The sequence below is a fragment of the Marmota flaviventris genome, chromosome 17, assembly GCF_047511675.1.
Source record: "Marmota flaviventris isolate mMarFla1 chromosome 17, mMarFla1.hap1, whole genome shotgun sequence".
Taxonomy (NCBI): domain Eukaryota; kingdom Metazoa; phylum Chordata; class Mammalia; order Rodentia; family Sciuridae; genus Marmota; species Marmota flaviventris.
In genome coordinates, this window is record NC_092514.1 from 32015817 (window position 1) to 32035593 (window position 19777).

General features: G+C 45.6%; 1 pseudogene; it reads left to right on the forward strand.

Annotated features, from left to right (window-relative positions):
* The first annotated feature begins 3765 nt into the window (after positions 1 to 3765).
* On the forward strand, positions 3766 to 4705 carry LOC114081262 (olfactory receptor 1L4-like; annotated as a pseudogene).
* The last annotated feature ends 15072 nt before the right edge of the window (positions 4706 to 19777 follow it).

Here is a 19777-nt window from a genome sequence, read left to right on the forward strand (position 1 = left end):
ACACTTGTCCATAGTGAGCCAGGGGTGCTCACCCACAAAACCTGAGCACACTGGAAACCTGCGGGTGAGGGGCACTCACCTGCAGGACCCAGACAGGAGACTGCGTCCTGGTGGGAGACAGAAAACAAGCATCGCCCCACAAGACCCTGAAGACACTGGGCACTGGTGGGAGTGGGGCACTCACCCACAGGACCCAGACAAGGTGGGGGGGCTGTGGCAGCACACCCACAGGCACCATGCTGGGAAAGGGGCACTCACGCACAGGCCTCAGAGTCCTTGGAACATTGGGGAGAGGATCCCTCAGCCCCATGTCTCAGTTACCTGAGTGAGGGTGGTACAGTGCTGCTGTTTCACAGGTGTCACAAAGTCCTCCCTGATGGCAGGGAGCTATTTTTTGCCAGGTTTCCCACTATCCTGCCAAGGTGGGTATTGTTCCCGATCCAGAGGTATCAGAATGAGTTTTCATGGAGCCAAGAGTGCACCCAGTGGCAAGTAACAGGAGATCCTGACAACAGTTGGAAACTGGCCTTTCACAAACTGATCCCAGGGACTTCTGAAATCCTGGGCATGATTCCATCATGCCCAAAAGAACAGCCTCCTCAGCAAAATGGCCAGGAAATGGTGGCTCAGGCAGAATGGATTCCCATCCTCAGAGCTTTTTGAGGTGAGGTCTCCTAACAATTTTATTGTGGTGAAAGGTTTTGTTGAGAGCCTATATGTAGAGCCTCACCAAAAACCAAGCAGGCCAATGCAAAGACGAACTGCCCAGATTGCTCCAAGTTTACCAGATGGTATTGACAGGAACCCACAACTCAGAACAAAGAGGTTGCCTACACCTGGGAGAAAAAAACACCGATTCACACAGTCCATTCCAGGCACCAGATGGGATGAAAAATCAGAGAGGACGGGCCCTGGAGGGTGAGAGACCCACACCTAAAAGACCCAGAGAAGACTGAGCACTGGCAAGAGACAAGAACATATATAGGAACGAAAAGAGACCATTAGGGCACTGCTGGGAGAGGGGCGCTCACGCACAGGACCCAGAAGACAGCTCATCTGCACTAACCTCAGGACACAGAGGACAGTGGGGACTCATGGGCCAGGGGCGCTAACCCGCGGGCCGCAGAGGTCAGTGGTCCATAGCGAGCCTGGGGGGCATACCCCAGAGGCCCCTGCAACCGCAAACAGGCAAGCGAGGGGCAGTAATCGGCAGCATCCCCACCCAGGACGAGTAGCCTGCTGGGCCGCCACTCCAGAGATGGGAGCTCACACCCACAGGACCCTGAGGACACTGGGCACTGATGGGCAAGGGGTGCTCACCCAAAGGCCACAGTGGAGAAGGAATGCTCAGGATCCAGGGACCCTCCCAAGCAGGACCCTGTTCCTAGAGGCCAAAATTGTGGCCATTTGTTGCAGAAAAGCAGATTTTAGTTGAGATTAAGAAAAACAACTAAATATTTAAAGCCCTCCAATACTGGACTGAATCATCCCAAGAAGCCATAGAAAAAAAGCCAGTGCATTTATGTATGGCAGAAAGGAAACCAAGACCTATCAGCATCCATTCTCTGTTACTCCTTTTATGTACATTACTTCACTTAATCTTGGCATCAGCCATGTAAAGCAGGAATCAAGATCCTCATTTTACAATGGAGATTAAATGAAGGAGAATCCAAGTTTACACAGCAGTCAGGATGAAAGCTTATGTAGCTGTGACTTACAGCCAATGCTCTTTCTGCAGCATCACACAGCTGCCTGGGGGCGGGGGTGGGAAGTGAAGGTCAAGGGCTCTGTCAAGGAGAATAGTGCACTGAAATAAAAGTGGATGGATTTGAGGAGTGCCAGAGACCAGCTCTTCCATGTTCCTGTTCTATGATGGGCCAAGGAGTAAGGTTTGCAGGAACTAAGGAGGTAGATTCTCTGGGACAGCTAATGGGTGATAATGACAGAGAAGCAGAAAAATGAAAACAGGATACATCTGTGGCTTGTCCTGGAAGTTGACAGGTGATATATGACTATTGGACTTTCCCCATCATCCTCTCTTCATTTCTGTTTTCCACTCATTGTTCTTCAAAAGAGCTTCATTCAACAAATAATTTTGGATAAATTTTGTATACAGCTCACTGGACAAGGCAGGGAGATACAGCTTCTTCTTGTGAAGAGCTTTTTTGTTAGGAGCTGACTTGGTCCATTCTCTGGGATCTCATCAAAGCCTGGCCAGTTTTCCTGGCAAAGGGTGGACAGCTTAGCTTAGTCGGAGAACACTTGTAGAGACTTTGGTGCAGCGAAAAGTGTGGTCTTTTAGGGAAGAGATTGAATGGGAGACAAAATAAGTGCATTATTTCTGAAATTACTGGAGCCATTGGCTGAGAAATATAACTGTACAACTGATTTTTTTAAAATTTTTATTGTTGGTTGTTCAAAACATTACATAGTTCTTGATATATCATATTTCACACTTTGATTCAAGTGGGTTATGAACTCCCATTTTTACCCCGTATACAGATTGCAGAATCACATCAGTTACACTTCCATTGATTTACATATTGCCATACTAGTGTCTGTTGTATTCTGCTGCCTTTCCTGTCCTCTATGTACAACTGATTTTATGCACTGAGATAAGAGCAAGAATAAGCTTTGCCCAGGGTCTCAGTGTCATAATGTGGATGCTTCACCATCTCCAGTCCATGCCGCCTCTACCAACAACTCCACACAATCTCTTCCCACTCTCAGGAATACCCCCTCCTCCTACACCAGAGCATGTCTCTTTGGTGAACTTCTATTCATTCTTCAAGGCCCGATTCAAATCCTACACCTTTTTTAAAAATCCTTCCCAAATTCCTCCAAGAAGAATAATTTACTCCCACATGGTTCATAAAATTAAAAACATACTAAGACACTCTGCATGTTGCTCCAGATCTAACTTTTTGAGGATAGAAGCTGATATCCTTTCATCTCCCTGTCTCCCACAGTATCCTATATGGGGGTCAACAAATCATGTCTGACAGCACAATTCCAGCCTTCCACCTGTTTTATAAATAAAGTGTTATTGCAACCTAGCCATGGCCATTCACTTACTCATTGTGGGTCACTGCTTTTGCACCACAAAGGCAGAGTGGTATGGTTGCAACAGAAACCATATGGCCCACAAGCCTACAGAAGAAGTTGGTCAATTCATGAATTAGCATAATTCATGAATGGCAAATGCAGCAAGGTGTTTTGTGAAGAGATTTAGAGTGGTATTTAGATGGCCTGGGTCCTAACTCATTTTGACTAAATAGTGATGATGATGATGATGATAGATTGATGATGAGTTGACAGTTAAAAGTTATAAGACTTAGTATGTGTCAGGCACTGTGCTACTAATTTTAAACTTACTATTCACTTAACCCACGGATAAAAACTAGTATTTTTCTCATTAAAGAAGAAGAAACTGAGACTCAAAGAGGACATACTACCTTAGCAGTAAAGTGAGGACTCAAAATCAGGTATCACTTACAACAAAACTTGAGACTCAACCATTACCTTAGAACACCCTTGTGAAATTCAGTTTCTTCATAAAATTAGGATCATTCAACGAGCAATGTGGTTTTCAATTTTTTTTAGCAAGCAGAAATCTATATTATCAAAATGTTTGTAAATACTGCAAGGTGGATGTGTATAAAAATTTACATATGGAACCTCAACCTGCAGAAAGTCCACCTGGGGTTCCTCGGATTTCGGACCTGCTGACTCCTCACTCCTCAGCATTCCTACTTGGCTTGGAGTATGGCTCTGGTCAACCTCACATCCGGCCCAGATTTCCTCCTCCTTGGCCTGATGGATGACACAGTTGCCCATCCAGTGTTGTTCCTGCTCTTCCTCAGCGTCTATCTGCTCAACGCCATGGGCAACCTGAGCATGGTGGTACTGGTGAGGTCCGATGGGGCTCTGTGCTCCCCTATGTATTACTTCTTGGGTCACCTGAGCTTTGTGGATGCCTGCTTTACCATGGTCACAGTCCCCCGACTGCTGGTCAGCCTGCTCCACCCAGCTCAGGCCATATCCTTCCAAGCATGCTTTGCCCAAATGTACTTCTTCCTGGCTCTGGGCATCACGGAGAGCTATCTCCTGGCGGCCATGTCCTACCACCGCGTGGTGGCGGTCTGCCGGCCACTGCACTACACCGCGGTCATGACACCCTGGCGCTGCGCTAGTGGGTGCGTCCTGGGCGGTGGCTCACCTGCACTCGCTGCTCCACACCATGCTCATCTCCACGCTCTCCTACCCCCACTCTGCCCCCGTGTGTCACTTTTTTTGTGATGCTACAGTTTTGCTGAGCTTGGCGACCTCGGACACATCCTCCGCGGAGATTGCCATCTTCTCCGAGGGCCGGGCGGTGGTGCTGACCCCACTGATTCTCGTGTGGCTTTCCTATGCGCACATCCTTGACACGGTGCTTCGAGTGCTGTCGGCAGGAGGCAGTAGCAGTGCCTTCTCCACCTGGGGGGCCCACCTGGTGGTGGTGTCGCTTTTCTTTGGCTCTGTCCTGTTTGTATATTTCCGACCTTCATCTGCCTACTCCGTGTGTTACAACCGCCTGGCCAGCGTGGTGTATGCAGTGGTCACACCGACCTTGAACCCGTTCATCGACAGCCTTCGCAACAAAGAGGTCAAAGGCGCTCTAAAAAGAGGGCTCAAATGCCGAGGTGCGCCCCAAAAGGCGTAAGGACAGGTCTGGGTTCACCAGTATTTTAGTAATAATAACAATTACCAAAAACATTTTTTAAAAAGTTTCTCAATTTTGATCCTATGATATCTTATTTTTTGTTAAATAAAAAATTAGATGAAGTAAATATGACGTGAATTATAGTGGTGGGTACATAGCAGTAAGTCCAATCCATTCAGTGTTGCCTGAGTGCTTGTACTAGACTTTAAAAACTTGGGGGCAACAAATGAAGGTATGGCAAAGAAATTTGACCTGTTTGTGGAAAATGGAAGAAGAGTGTGACACAGCAAAGAGGGGTGGAGAAGAATGTTGGCAAGCAGGGGAGGTCTGAGAAGGAGGTTTTTCCACATTTTTTTTTTTTTGGTGGTACATTAGAGTTACACATGACCATAGGGATTGTTGTTACATGTTCATAAATGCACACAGTATAACAAAGTAATTTGGCCAGTATCATACCAGCACTTCTCCCCTCCCTCCTTACCTCCCATCCACTAGTCCTTTCCTTTTGATTTTCATAAGATTTCCACCCCATCCTCTTTTATTTTGCTGTTTCCTTTCTAGCTTCCACAAATGAGAGAAAACATATGACCCTTGATCTTCTGAGTTAGGCTTAGTTCATTTAACATAATGGTCTCTATTTACATTCATTTTCCTGCAAATAAGATAATTTCATTTTTCTTTACAGCTGGATAAAACTCTGTTATGTATATGTACCACATTTTCTTTACCCATTTATCTGTTGATGGTCACCTAGGCTGGTTCCATAGTTTGGCTATTGTGAATTTTCTCTTTGAAGGGTTTTAAGGAGGTTTTGTTGAATGTACTATAATGTTATCTACAGTCCTGCGGACTCCTCCCTGGGAAACTTCAGTGAAGATCTAGTTATTTTAAAAATGTTTTTAAATTTTAAAATTTTACCCCCTATATACTACATCAACCATTTTCATTGTGGAAATTCAAAAATAAAGATAAAGATAAAAATTCTTCTTTACCCACTCAAATCAACCTACACTGTCATCCAAGTTGTCCCTTCAATCACTCTCAGTCTCTTATTTTGAAACATAAATAGTAACTTCCACTATATACTATTTTGCAATATCCTTTTTTTGCATAAAACAAGACATCTAAAAGATCTTGTTGCTACAAATAGAATGTATTCAATTTTAATCTAAGCTACAGAATCCTAGATCCTATAGATCTTCTGTGGATTATTTACTCATTTCCTTTTCAGTAAGTATTGTAATAAATATTTAAAACTGTTTTTCCAATTTTTCAGTATTATAAAGATATAATGGACATGCTTGCAAAAAATAAATAAAAGTCAACATTTAGTGAGGAATTAATTATGACAAGCACAGTCCTAAGTATTTTCTGAATATGTTTCAATCCACAGAGGTTTCCATAAGGAAGGCACCATTTCTTCCCCATAGTACAAGAGTGAAAACACACTGAGAGACACCAAGTAACTGTCCCAAAGTTGTCAGTCTAAGTCCTTTAGCTCCTTCAATAATTTCTAGTCTATTTGATCTTTTTCATTATATTGAGAAGCTTTTTTTTAAAGAGAAAGAGAGAGAGAGAATTTTTTAATATTTATTTTTTAGTTTTTGGTGGACACAACATCTTTCATTTTATTTTTATGTGGTGCTGAGGATCGAACCCAGCGCCCCGTGCATGCCAGGCAAGCACACTACCGCTTGAGCCACATCCCCAGCCCAAGAAGCTTTTCATAATATACAAATTCTTGGAGTACAATTACGGCCACCTTTTTTCTTTTTCTTTTTATGTTATTCAATTTAATTATTTCTATTTCTTTTTTCCTTTTTAATTTTTTTGATCAGCATGCATTAGCTTTACATATTAATGGGATTTAGTGTGACATTTCAATGCACGCATACAGTATGCACTGACCAAGTCCACCCCCTTCCCACTCTTAATTATTGAATTCCCTCATTTGCTCTTTACTTGGCTCCATTTCTATTCTTAGTGTTCTTTATTTATGCCTTTTCTCTGCTTTGTCTTGTTTTGCATGTTGAAGTTTTCCCTGTGAGGTTAACCTTTTCAAAGAATATTTAACTTAACTTATGCTAATTCTATTGGTTTTTAGTTTTCAGCACCATTTGATTTTTTGGCTTTCACAGTTAGTAATCCCTTCCTCTTATTTTCTCCATGTTGTGGTACTTTTTCTATATTCTTGAGGTTTATGTATCATCTTGACTTTAGGAATCAATGATGCCATTTTTGGATGTGACATCTCTTAGCATGGACAATCCAGGTCTGTTCTTTGGGGGGTAGAGCTGAAGGCCTTCTGGGTCTCACTAGTCCTGCTGATCCTCCTAGAGTAGTAGTTATATTTTATATATAACTATGTGGCTTGGGCTGCCTCTAAGGTGTGGATGACATAAATCCTAAACCAACATGAGGGCATTTGTCCTGGTTCTTAGGAGGAAGTATTTCCTTCCCCTTCATTCCTTAGCCGCAAAGGTCAGCTTCTTTCTCATCTCTTGCTGCTAGGTAGGAAGTTTTAGGAGAACATTCTCATTGAATTTGCAGTCTTGGAAATCCAGAATCCATGTGTGCTTCCAATTCTAGTCTCCAGTCCTATGTATCTCGTAAGTTTATGTCCTCTGCCCTGTAGCACTCAGGCTGCCAGGATCTTACAAGTGGCAGCCATGCCCAAGGCTGCATGCAGTGTTGGCTTCGGAGCCCACCATCCCTTAACCAGCTTCCTCCTTTCTGGATCCTGGAGGTGTCCTGTCCTTTTGGACAGCCCAGACATGAAGTTTCATGTGTTTAGTTCCTAAAAGCAGAGGATTTTCAGGGTTGCTACTTCCGTTTTGCTAGAACCTGAAACACTCACAGGAGCTTCCAAAGCAGAAGAATTTATTTATTCAGAGTCTCCATGACTGCCTTATTGGACTAGAGGCTGCTTTGTGTGTGCGGAGCATCTTCATCATTGACTAAGTCAAGTCTCACGCTGTAAAAACTGTGTCAGCTTGCTGGGTGCTTGTAATCCCAGCAACTTGGGGAGGCTGAAGGAGGAGGATGCAAGTTCTAGGCCATTCTCAGAAACTTAGTGAGACTCTGTCTCAAAATATAATAAAAAGGGCTGAGGGTGTAGCTCAGTGGTAGAGTTCCCCTGGGCTCAATCCCCATTACCAGAAAAAAATATTATATAAAAATTTAAAAGAAAAATCATGCATCAACAAGACACATGACTGAGCAAGAGCAATCATTTGGGGGAACTGCTGTCATTCCCATTTTATTAATAAGCAAGTGGAGGCCCAGATAAATGAGGACTCTTGCCTAAAGGTACAGGGCGAAGTGTTGCCGTAGGCTCTGAGCCCTCTTCCCTCCTCTTTGACAGCATCCCCAATACCCGTGGGGAGATGGTCACTGCCAGACTGTCAGGATATGTGTCAGCGTGCTGAGCACCAGCCCTGCAGAGCCGTCCACAGGTGAACAGCCACAAGTATGGACACTGGAATTAGCAGATTCCATGTGGCCACTGACTTGCATCCCTCTCATGCCCAGGAGCCTGAGGAGTACTCCACCTTTCAGACTTGAGCTGGCCAAGGTTGAGTCACTTGGGTGGGCTTCAGAGGCAGTCCCCGTGCACTCCTGCAGCAGGCCTGGGCAAAGCTGCACAGGTCTCAGCAAGAAACATTAATGAACAGAGCCTGGGTTGAAGCCCAAATTAAAATGGCAGTGACACTTGGTTCTGTCACCACATGTAGTCACTGCACAGTGGCTGACAGGAGAGGTATGCAGACCTCCAAGGACTCAGCAAATGGGAAGCCACTAACAGGACTAACACTTGTCCAAAGGTGGTCACCAACATGGGCCACCACCTTGGGAGAGGGCCACACTTACCCCTGACACAGGCTCCAGCCACCATGACATTAAGATGCAATGTCTTCCTGGCAGAATAAGGTGACTATGACATATGTCTTTATGACTCCCCCTCTGAGGAGCCCTTCCCAAGGCTGCGCCAATTTTCACACCTGATGCCAATTTCACACCTGTGCCAATTTTCACACCTGATGCAGCCGCCAAGTGAGGCGGTCAGGGTCTGTGAGTTGGGTCCCGCATCCACACCCTGCCTCCTCCTCCCAGCAAGGCTCCGTTTTATGACTAAAATTAAGTTTTTATCCACTTCCTGTAAGAGACCACTTATGGAGCTGGCTTCTTCAGATGCCCCTTTCAGGATACAGGGAGCCCACTAGGGGCTCCCCGGGATTCCCATCACCCTGCCTGCGCCCAACACCACTCCACTGTCTCTGCCAGGAGCTTCAGCCTCCCTCACCCATCCCCAAATCTGTGCCTTACCCCTCCTCAGCCTGCACTGTCTTCCTGCACTCTGGCTGTGGAGTCTGCTGAGTCACCACTCTGAGGTCCAGAAGGCACTGGCCGGTGACTGTGCAGACCCTAGTGCTGGGGCAGGTTGGGGGGATTACTGGTGAAATCTGCCCGCCTTCTCTTCTACCAAGTGACTCTTCATAGTTTCCAAAGAAATCTCAGGTGTTGGAGAAAGCTGTTGTAGATGGCTATGATGGGCAGCTGGCACTTTTAAATTAATTAATTAATTAATTTTAATTAGGTATATATAACAGCAGAATGCATTTTGATTCATTGTACACAATTGAAACAATTTTCATTTCTCTGTTTGTACATGAGGTAGTGCTGTACCATATGTGCTGTCATACAAGTACCTAGGGTAATAATGTCCATCTCATTCCGCAGTCTTTCCTGCCTCCATATTCCCTCCCTTTCCCTCCTTTCCCTTTGCCCAATCAAAGTTACTCCATTTTTCTCATGCCCCCCACCGCCCCATTATGGATTAGCATCCACTTATCATAAAGAACATTTGGCCTTTGTTTTGGGGGGATTGGCTTACTTTGCTTAGCATGATATTCTCCAGCTCCATCCATTTACCTGCAAATGCGATAATTTTATTCTCTTTTAATGCCAAGTAATATTCCATTGTGTATATATACCACAGTTTCTTTATCCATTATTTATCTACTGAAGAATATCTAAGTTGGTTCCATAGTTTAGTTATTATGATTTGAGCTTCTATAAACATTGATATGGCTGCATTAATATAGTATGCTGATTTTAGGTCCTTTGGGTATAGACCAAGGAGTGGGATAGCTAAATAAAATGGTGGTTCCATTCCAACTTTTCTAAGGAATCTCCATACTGCTTTCCAGATTGGGTGCTTCAATTTGCAGTCCCACCAGCAACATATGAGTGTGCCTTTGCCCCCTCATCCTCACCAACACTTGTTGTTTGTATTCTTGATAACTGTTGTTCTGACTGGTGTGAGATGATATCTTAGAGTAGTTTTGATTTGTATTTCTCTAATTGCTAGAGATGTTGAACATTTTTTTCATATATTTGTTAATCGATTATATATCTTCTTCTAAGATGTGTCTGTTCAGCTGGCACTTTTATTGGATCAATTCCATACATAGCTGAAAAAACTAACTTCCTCCTGCTTCAACAGTCAGAACCTATGGTACATAATACCAGCTCTTCTGTTGTATCAGCTGACAGCATGGTCACCCCAGCCAGTCTCCAGCAGGCTGCCTCCTGGAGGTTACTTCTTTGTCCACCAGCAAGAGATGGTCCCTAAAGTGCAGGGCTCTTGATAACTGTCCAGATGCCTCTACTTTAAAGATCCTGTTTCTGGAAGATGTACATATTTGCAGGGGAAAAGTTTGACTTGAGTCTCAAAAGAGATGTTGGACTCAGACTTTTGGGCAATGCTGGGACTATTTACACTATGGGGACTCTTAGAAATGGACTGAATGTGTTTTGTATTGGGAAGTTGGCATGAGCTTCTGGGTGCCAGAGCAGAATGTTATGATTTAGATAGGAGATGTCTCCCAAAAGCTTAAGTATAAAATGATGAAAGAATTTTCAGAGATGAAATGGTTAAATGGTGAGAATTGTGACCCATTCAGTGGATTCATCCACTCATATGGATTAACTGAGCGGTAACTCTGGGCAGGTAGGATTCCTTGAATGAGGTAGGTCACTGGGGGCATGCCTTTGGGGTTTATATTTTTTCTCTGGTGAAATGAGCTCTCTCTGCTTCTGACTGCCATGTCAGAGCTGCTTTCCTCTGCCACACCTTCAGCCATGAGATTCTGCCTCACTGTCAGCCCAGAGGGATGGAGTCAGCTGGTCAGAGAATTAACCTCTGCAAACATGAACCAAAATAAACTTTTCTTCCTATAAGGTGTTCCTGTCAGATCTTTTAGTGACAGTAAAAGCTAAACAAAACATAAGGTATTATCATTATTTTGTAAATGACATAATGGTAGTGTTTGTGCGTTTTTTGGGGGGAGTATCAGGGATTGAACTCAGGGGCACTTCACCACTGAGCCACCTCCCCAGCCCTATTTTGTATTTTATTTAAGACAAGGTCTCACTTAGTTGCTTAGTTCCACTTTTTTGGCTGAGGCTGGCTGTGAACTTGAGATCCTCCTGTCTCAGTCCCTTGAGCCACTGGGATTACAGGTGTGTTTGTGCATCTTAAAAAGTTATTATCTTTTAGGATGTAAATGTATAATGGATAAAAGTCTAATTGAAACAAGATTGGCATGTAGTGATAATTTCAGTATATTACTTGGCCATGCTTTTGCATACATTTAAAATTTTGTCATGATAATTTAAAATTTGATCACAACTTTTGCTTCTATTTGTGGATTTTTTAAAGGTCCGGCTTTTCTAACACCATATCATTAGCAAATTATTCCTTTTCAGTTTTCTTTTTTAAATAGGTAATACCAATAGGAAATTCAAGTCTATATCTCTCACAATGCTTTTGTGTGTGTGTATGTGTGTGTGTGCACACACACACACATACCTGCAAGGGGTACTAAACTCAGTGGCTCTCACATGCTAGGCAAGTGCTCTGCCACTGAGCCTCTACTCAAAATATTTTTTATTTTGAGACAGGGTCTCACAAGTTGCCTACAGGCCTCAAATTTGTGATCCTCCTGAGTCAGCCTTCTGAGTAGCTGAGATCACAGGTGGTACCACAGTGCTTTTTCTCCCCCTGAATGCATGTACTATCTGCTTAATACTTTTATGCCTAAGCAGCAACATTGTACCACCTGTAAATGTTATGATGACCTTATAGACACACACCTGGGAAAACTACCTGTTCAAAGACAGAGGCTATAGGGAGGTTGGATATGAATGAGCAGAGTAGAAGGATGTCTTAAGACTAATTTATAGTTAAGTAGGGGTTTTGCTACATACCAATGGATTGGGTGATCTGTAAATACTCAGCACCCTAGTAGCTGGTATTGAGAAGACAGTGCAGCATAAGTGGGCATAAACCCACCATAGATTTGAATCTCAGTTTAAGCAATGATTGACTAGCTGTGATCTTGCCAGAGTTTACACATACAATCCCCCATACAATGGGGCACTGCTGAGTTTTGAATAGTGCATATGGAGTGTGAAGAAAGTGTTTCCTGAGTAGGTCTTGCTGCTCTGTCCTTGCATGTTCAAGGGAACCTAGAACCATGACTGACGTTTGGCCAACCCCTGGTAATGTGGCCCTCAGAATGTTCTTATGTTAGTGGTTGATCATGATGTTTTGGATACCTGGAGCAATGGGCCATGTCATTTCATCCTGTCAGGATTGCTTTGCACATACATCAGCATACTTGATGTGTGTCTGGTTTCATCATTGGGATCCTAAGTTTCAGTGGCTGTGACTGTTATGTAGCATGGTGTCTCTATGTGATTGGCTCTCAATAAAAGCCTCTGATCCAAAAACTTGAACAGTTTTCTCTGTGCAGAGACATTCTGCACATGTCCATAGTTTATTGCTAAAGAAAAGCATGTCCTGTATGGCTCCAGATGGAGAAGTGGTCAAAAGTCTGTGACTGACTGCTCTGGATTCCTCCTGAGATATATATATATATATATATATATCTCCCTGATTCTTTTGGTTTATATACTTCTGTTCTAATAAAAATTATCCATAAGTATAAAAACACATATCCTTGAGAAGATGATGTAGGAAGCACCTGCTGAGATGTGAGAGGACAAGGTTTGAACCTTGCCACGGTGATATGACTAGAGCTCACCTAGTCACCCTGGAAGATTCCAGGATGGAGTCAGAAATTGCCAACAGCAAAACAAACAATAACTAGAACTAGATTTGGCAGTAAGGCAAACAGCAGGTGAGTCAATTATGTCATCCAGCAGCAATAAAGCAACATGAGTGGAGCCAGCAGAAGTTTTATAAATAAATTAGATCTAAAAGATGGTCAGATACGGTTCATTAAGAGAAAAGAAAATTTAATAGGAAGATAGAAGAGAGTTCACAGTGTTCAAAATGCAAACAGAGAGAATGTAAAAGAGATATAGTAGGTTATGATTATAAGGAAGGAGGAGGAGGAAAAAACAAAGTAAAGGGATAAAGAACAAGAGAATATCCTGTTAGTGGGAGAATAAAGGAGAGAAAACAAACAAACAAACAAAAAATCCTTATAACCCTCAAAAGACAAAGCAAGTAAAAATAATGACATTAAAAATGCTAAAGTGAGTGAGAGAAAAAAGAAATCTGTATATGTGTATATGTCCACAAACCAATCAGCACAGCAAGAACCTCCCCCCACACACAAAAAAAAGTGTGTGTGTGTGTGTGGAATATTCTTTGTTTTTTTTTTTTTAGAGGAGAGAGAGAGAGAAGATTTTTTTAATATTTATTTTTCAGTTTTCGGTGGACACAACATCTTTATTTTATTTTATGTGGTGCTGAGGATTGAACCCAGTGCTCCGCGAATGCCAGACGAGCGTGTTACCGCTTGAGCCACATCCCCAGCCCCTGTGGGGAATATTCTTAATGAACAATAAAGGAATGGTCTCCACTCAGTTGGTCAATATAATTGACAAGAATGAATGGTCACACGTGGGGGTCTGGAAGCTGCTGATATCTGCTGGGAGTCTGGGTCTCAGGAGCCTCCTAAGAATTCTGTTTAGAGGGCCAGGGGAGGGGATGGGCAATCCTCCACACACTCTGCTGCCCTCAAACACAGCCTTCCTGGGATGAGTCCCTGAATGTATTCACACCCACTTGTTCAGATTCCCAACCCACTTCCTATGGTCACATGAGCTTCAGATTCAAAGGGAAAGCAAGTTGGGCTCTCCTCTGTATCCCTTACTTGAATCCCCCTGGGTACAATCTCCTCTATGCCTGTTTCACTCATGTTCTGCTGGGTACACCCTGGGTCACAAGTTAGGTACTTGCCAGGACTGTGTTTGCTATGGTCTCCCAGTTCCACAGCACTAAGCAGCAGTGTGGCCTCCTTGAGATGGTTCTTACCTCAGCTGTGCATGGCTGGTTGAGAAATAGTGCAACTTTCAAACACCAGATGGCTGTGCAGGCTCTGAATCAGCTAAGTTTGGGCTGCCTTTCTGATCTATAGGACTTTCTGTGCCAAATTTGCCCATTGCATGCCTGTCTGTGTTCTCCCTCCCCTCTGTGGTGAACCAGCACAGCTACTGCAACTAGCCTGGTTCCAACATACTCTTCTTTGTTCAGTGCACCCTAATTTCTGAGTCTCTAAGACACTCTGATTGTCCAGTGTTGAATTTTAGTGAAATCCCTCTATCACCCACCTTGCTGAGAAACAGTACTCCCACTGCTTGAATCCTGGGTCCCAGAGCAACTGGAAACGTGGCCTTCCACTACTCTGCCATCTTGAATGTCTCCACACTGGGCATTTGCATGGAGAATGTCTTCCCTGGGGGAATAATTTCTCTCTATTTATTTCCTTAATTAAGAGGTTGACAGCTCATACTGTGAGCACTTGGCAGATACTGACTGATCATCCCAGGCTCTTGAGAGGCAGGCAGGTCATTTATCTCCTCTGCTTAGAAGTGAAATTAGGGAACTTGCCCAGGCTGTAGTAGGAAGACCTAGTTCAATTAGAGAGCCCCACACTGTAGAGAAAAGTCTCCATCTCTGTTCCAGACCAGGTCTGGATGGTGCTTCTACACAGGGAGGAGATAAGAGAAAGTCAATATAGAGGATTGATCCATTCCAAGGGAGGGTATAAGGGCTGGAGGCTGGGGAAGGGTCAGTCAGTAGGGGTTCTTGCAGAGCATCTGTGTGCTGGACACATGTGCTAGCAGATATGTCTGTGAGGTACCCAGAGCACCAGCATCCAGGTGTGGAAGACAATGATAAAACAAGATCTTATTCTGGAGAGCAGCTGGTTCATCAAAATGGTTGGCCAAAGCCTCTCTGAGAAGGTGACCTTGAGCTGAGAGAGATGGAAACTAGGACCCACCCTCTTTAACTTCCAGCAGGCATTCTGAGCCACTGCTTGTATCAGCAAGCCATGAAGTCTAGCTCTTCTGCTGAGACACCCTGCTTCCACAGGTGGAGGGCAATGGACTTGAGGGATAGCCCCAGACTCCAAGAGCCAGATTGTGGATAGCAGGCAAAAGGATCTTCCAGGATGCTAGAGCCTGCAGTAGAAAACCTCCTGGGCCAGCAGCCTCCACCTAAAGGCTCCAGCTAGCACCTGCCTTCCTGATGTTGGTCAGGCCATAGGGTTCTAGTGCACAACGACTCAGGTGAAAGTTGGAGATTGTATTGAGTCCAGGCAGAGTGACTCTGGGATGGCTGAACTGATTTGCCATGGGTGATAAGGCCCTGTCTGACTGCACAGAACTGAGCAACAGTGCTCCCTGCACCCTCCACAGAGAGCTCAGGAGACCTGGGAGGGCATGGGAAACTAGAAAGAGAGTGTTTCGGGAAACTGGTCCTGACACCAGGTTCTTCTACAGAAAGCCCTCTGCTGAGGCTCTGTGAGTGGGCAAATGTCTTCCACACATGTGTGGGATTTCCAGAAGCCTGCTGGACTTTGTTTCTATCAGCTCTGAAGGCATAACCCCAGTAGTGGCTGATATTCTCTGGGAAGGTCTCTGGGCACATGCCCCTTAAGATGTCCCTGTCAGAGATGATATTTTGGGCTCTTGTTCCATTGGTGAAAGACCTAGGCCCACACACCTTAGTTCCTGACACTATCCTGGATGCGCTGCCTCCACTGGAATTCAGTATCCATGTGCCATGGCCACATCTAGGAGCCTGTGGTCCAAGCTTCATGCCCAAACTTCACTGTCCAACAGCAAGCTCATGTCCATTCTCCAGGCCTCATGCCCCTGCACCAACAAAGACCCCAAGCACAGCCATGACCAGACTCCAGGCTCCCTTGGCCCTCCTTCTACCCTGAGAATGCCAACTTGTTCTGCTGCCTTTCCTGACCTACCCACCCAATTTAATGACCCTGACTTCAGTGTCCCCATACCCTGAGGATCTATGGTTATTAGCCAGCACAGTAGTTTGGTGTCTGATGGGACAGATGGGTCAGAGGTGAGCCCAAAGCCCAGCCCTTTCCTGTTCTCCAGTGAGTTGATCTCTTACAGGTCACTTAGCCTCACCTGCATCTGCAGCCTGTGTACACATTGCAACTAGGCTGAGAATAGGTGCTATAACATAGGAATCAGGTGGGAAAATACTCAGAGTGTAATGAGAGCACCTTGTGAATGCCAAGTCTTGACATAGGACTCTTGCTCTAAAAATATATCAGCAAAGCATGGGGGAGAAGCCCAGCTGGTAGAGGTTGCCCATCAGAACCTAACTAAACATAGCTGTAATTCTCAGTTTTCTTCAACCCTCCACCAAAGCCAGACAGTGCTTGGTGCAACCTTTGAGAAGGGCAGCTTGGCAGGAATAACAAAAATTTTAAATGTGTGACATTTATTTTTCAGAATTCTACTTTTAGGAGAGTATTCAACAGAAATAATCTGGTTGGAGCACAAAGACCTGCATAGGTAATAAGCAAGTTGTGATCACAGAAAATCAGAAGCAGTTTAAAATTTGCCATCAAAGCGACTGGCTATGCAGGGCCTCCTGAAATGTAAATGAATTTTCTATATCTATAGGTATCAACATGGAAATATAAAAGTTACTTCAGTTTCTAAACTGAAGGCACATAACTGTCACCTCAGCTCTGATGACTAAAGGAGCATGGGTGGAAGTAAGTGCGTGATGTACATGGAAGGAAGTGTTTGGCGTCAATCCCTAGTTTTGTCTGGTCCTGCATGAGGAAGGGTGTCAGTCACCCCCTTGAGCAGAGGGACTGGAGGAGAGGATCTGAGCATGGTTTTCACTTCTTAGACATGTTTCTCCCTTTCCTGATTTAAAACAAAAAACAAAACAAACAAACAACAACAACAACAACAAAAAAAAAACAGTGTGATGATTCCTGCATTCTTATTTTTTTTTTTTTTTTGCAAAAAAAAACCAGGCAGCATGGTGTGTAGAGTCCACCATGATGTCCCAGGGTGGGTGCAGTCACTCTTGTGGTGACCTCCAGCATCAAGTGCCTGTAGTAGTCCTGGATTGTACTGGGTGAACCAAACCTCCTGACCAGTCTCAAGATAGTATTAAAAGGCACTAAAGCTGGGTGTGGTGGCACATGCCTGTAATCTCAGTAGCTTAGTGAGACTGTGTTTCAAAACAAAAGCTGGGGTGTGGCTCAGTAGTAGAGCGCCCCTGGATCCGATCTCCAGCACCACAATAACACAAAAGGCTTTGAAGCTGATGCTCCTCTTGCTGTGGATGCAGTAGGAAGCCTGGAACTGAAGCAGGTGCCAGAGCCACCAGACCTGCTGCCATTGCCTGGCTTTGGTTCCAGCTGCATGTGTCCAGCACACGTGGCCCTGGGGCTTCCAGGTCAGGCTGCACAGGGTAGGACTTTCTCAGCAGGCAGTGTGCAGTTGAGAAGGTTGTGTTCCCCTGACCCCTGGAGCCAAGCTCTCTTGTCTAAAGCAGGATCAGTGCCAGATACTCTTTGTCAGGCTTTGGTATTCACCCCTGAGACTAATCTCTCTAAAGCACCATGTGCAGAAACCTAGTGTTGGCCTCAGTCCCCTAGAGAGGCCTGAGCTGATCCCAGATGAGGTCATGATGCCACTTCTTGTCCTTACAAGTCCCGGACCCTCCCTGTGTGCCCACCTGCTTCAATAAAGGAGCCCATAACACTCTCCATGGCCTGCTGTCCCCTGCACTGAGCTAGGTGCTGGGGCACAGGCTTCAGGGACCCTTAAGTCCCTGGACCACTTCAGACCTAGAGCAGAGCGTGTTGCCCATTACAGGCTGTGCCTGAGGCTAGGCACAGCTTCTGTCTCCCTGCTGGGGCTAGACAAGGTGGGGGACTGTGCCCTGAGTGGGTGCAATGGGAAGCCATCCTGGAGGAACCTGCTATCAACTGCCTGAGGAGCCTTGGCTCCTGGCTGGTGAGTTCAGAGGGATCCCTGCACACAGGTGAGCCCATGCCTCCCTACCACCCAACTGGGCTGTGGAGGCTGAAGTCAGGGTCCTGAACATCCAGTAACTGGCATGCATAGGGCAGTTATGCAGGAGATGCATTCTGTTCCCACTGCCCATGAACACACACTGAACTCATGGCAGTCACTGCTGGACACCTGATGTGCCCACTGGTTGGCCCTAACAACCAGAGAACCCACCAGCTCTTGAGCAGAAGAGGGGTGCTTAATGGCAGAAGGCTGAGCTGGGCACTAATTTTTTCCAGGGTGGCGCAGGTTGGAAAGTCCCTTAAATCCATGAACTCTGTGAACACAATAAAAACTTAAATATCACTTTTAATTTATTATAAGTATTATATTTCTTGTTTAAGTTTTTATAGATGTCCCACCTCTGGGATGATGGGTCAAAGGGGATCTTGAGGCCTGGTACTTGGGTGAGGTTGTGATACCAGGGCTGCTGAGGAGGTTGGTGACACCAGTCTTCTCAGGCTGTGTCCCCTTGATGGCTAGAATGAGGGGCCCGATTGCAGAAGAGTCCCAACTTTGTTAGGAAGGAGGTCCTGGTAAGTGTTTAGGGTCAGAGGAGACCCCAGCCTTGCCCGAGGGTTGTAGCAAGTGAGGAGCCTGTGCACCTTCCCTCCCCAAGAGGAGAAAGAAGTGAGGTAGGTGGTGAGGAGAGTCAGGTGAGAAGCCAGGGACCTCAGGGCAGGCTGGTGGGCTCTCCACAATTCCCTTCCATAGCCTGCTCTGCTGGCCAGTGCCTGTCGAGGCCCCACTGGGAAGAGCAGGGCAGGTGCTGTCTGAGCTTTCAGGTCTCTGAGGAAAGAACCTGCTGTATGTTCTTTTTGGAGGTAGTCACTCTTGAATAAAAAATGTATGATTCCTGAGGGTTGACCAGCTGACCCAGGCATCATCCAAGCTGTAGGCAGAGAGGGGAGGTGGCCTCAGGCTTGGCTCTGAAGTAGCTTCACAGCTGGGTGAGGCCTGGCCCTTGCTCTTCTTATCCCTGTGCTCTTGGATCCAGCATGCACAGGAGTTCTCGCAGCTGAGATTCTGATGTGGGTGGGCAGGCCCAGCCCTAGACAGAAGGTGACGCCGGGGGCTGCATGCGCTATCTGTGCTGTCCCTGCTGCCACCAACACCACCCCATATGATGCTCAGGGGTGCCTCTGTCCCCACATGGCCAACTGCCCCTGCCCCAGCCAGTGGAAGGCTTGGCGTTTCTCCATGGTCCCTGGCCTGCCTCACAGCAGCAAGCTTGAGTGCTGGCAATGTAGCACTAGTGTCCGCCAAGGATCCTTCTCACTTGAGGTGGTGGCACAGAGCCCAGGTTCTCTGAGGTTGCTAGGAGTTTGAGCCCTGAAACACCAGGAAAGGAACAATGGCTTGGACTTCCAGAGGCTCCTGCTTCAGCCTGGCTTAACCAGGACCATGTAACCGCATGGCCCCTGGAGGCTGGGAGATGGCCAGCTCTCAGGCTGGTGATCAGAATGCAGCAACCTGGACAGCAGAAATGACCTTGAGTGGTGTGTCTAGTGTCCTTTAAAGGCCACTTATGTGTTCATTCTCTCCTGGAGTCCTTCTGGTTGGAAGTGCGGAAGTGCCACACCAAGGCCAAAAAGCATGTCAGCCACCAGTGGAACCTGGCTCCAGACTCCTAGTCCTGTACTCTTGGGCATGCCTTGGACTGAGCTCCACCATTAC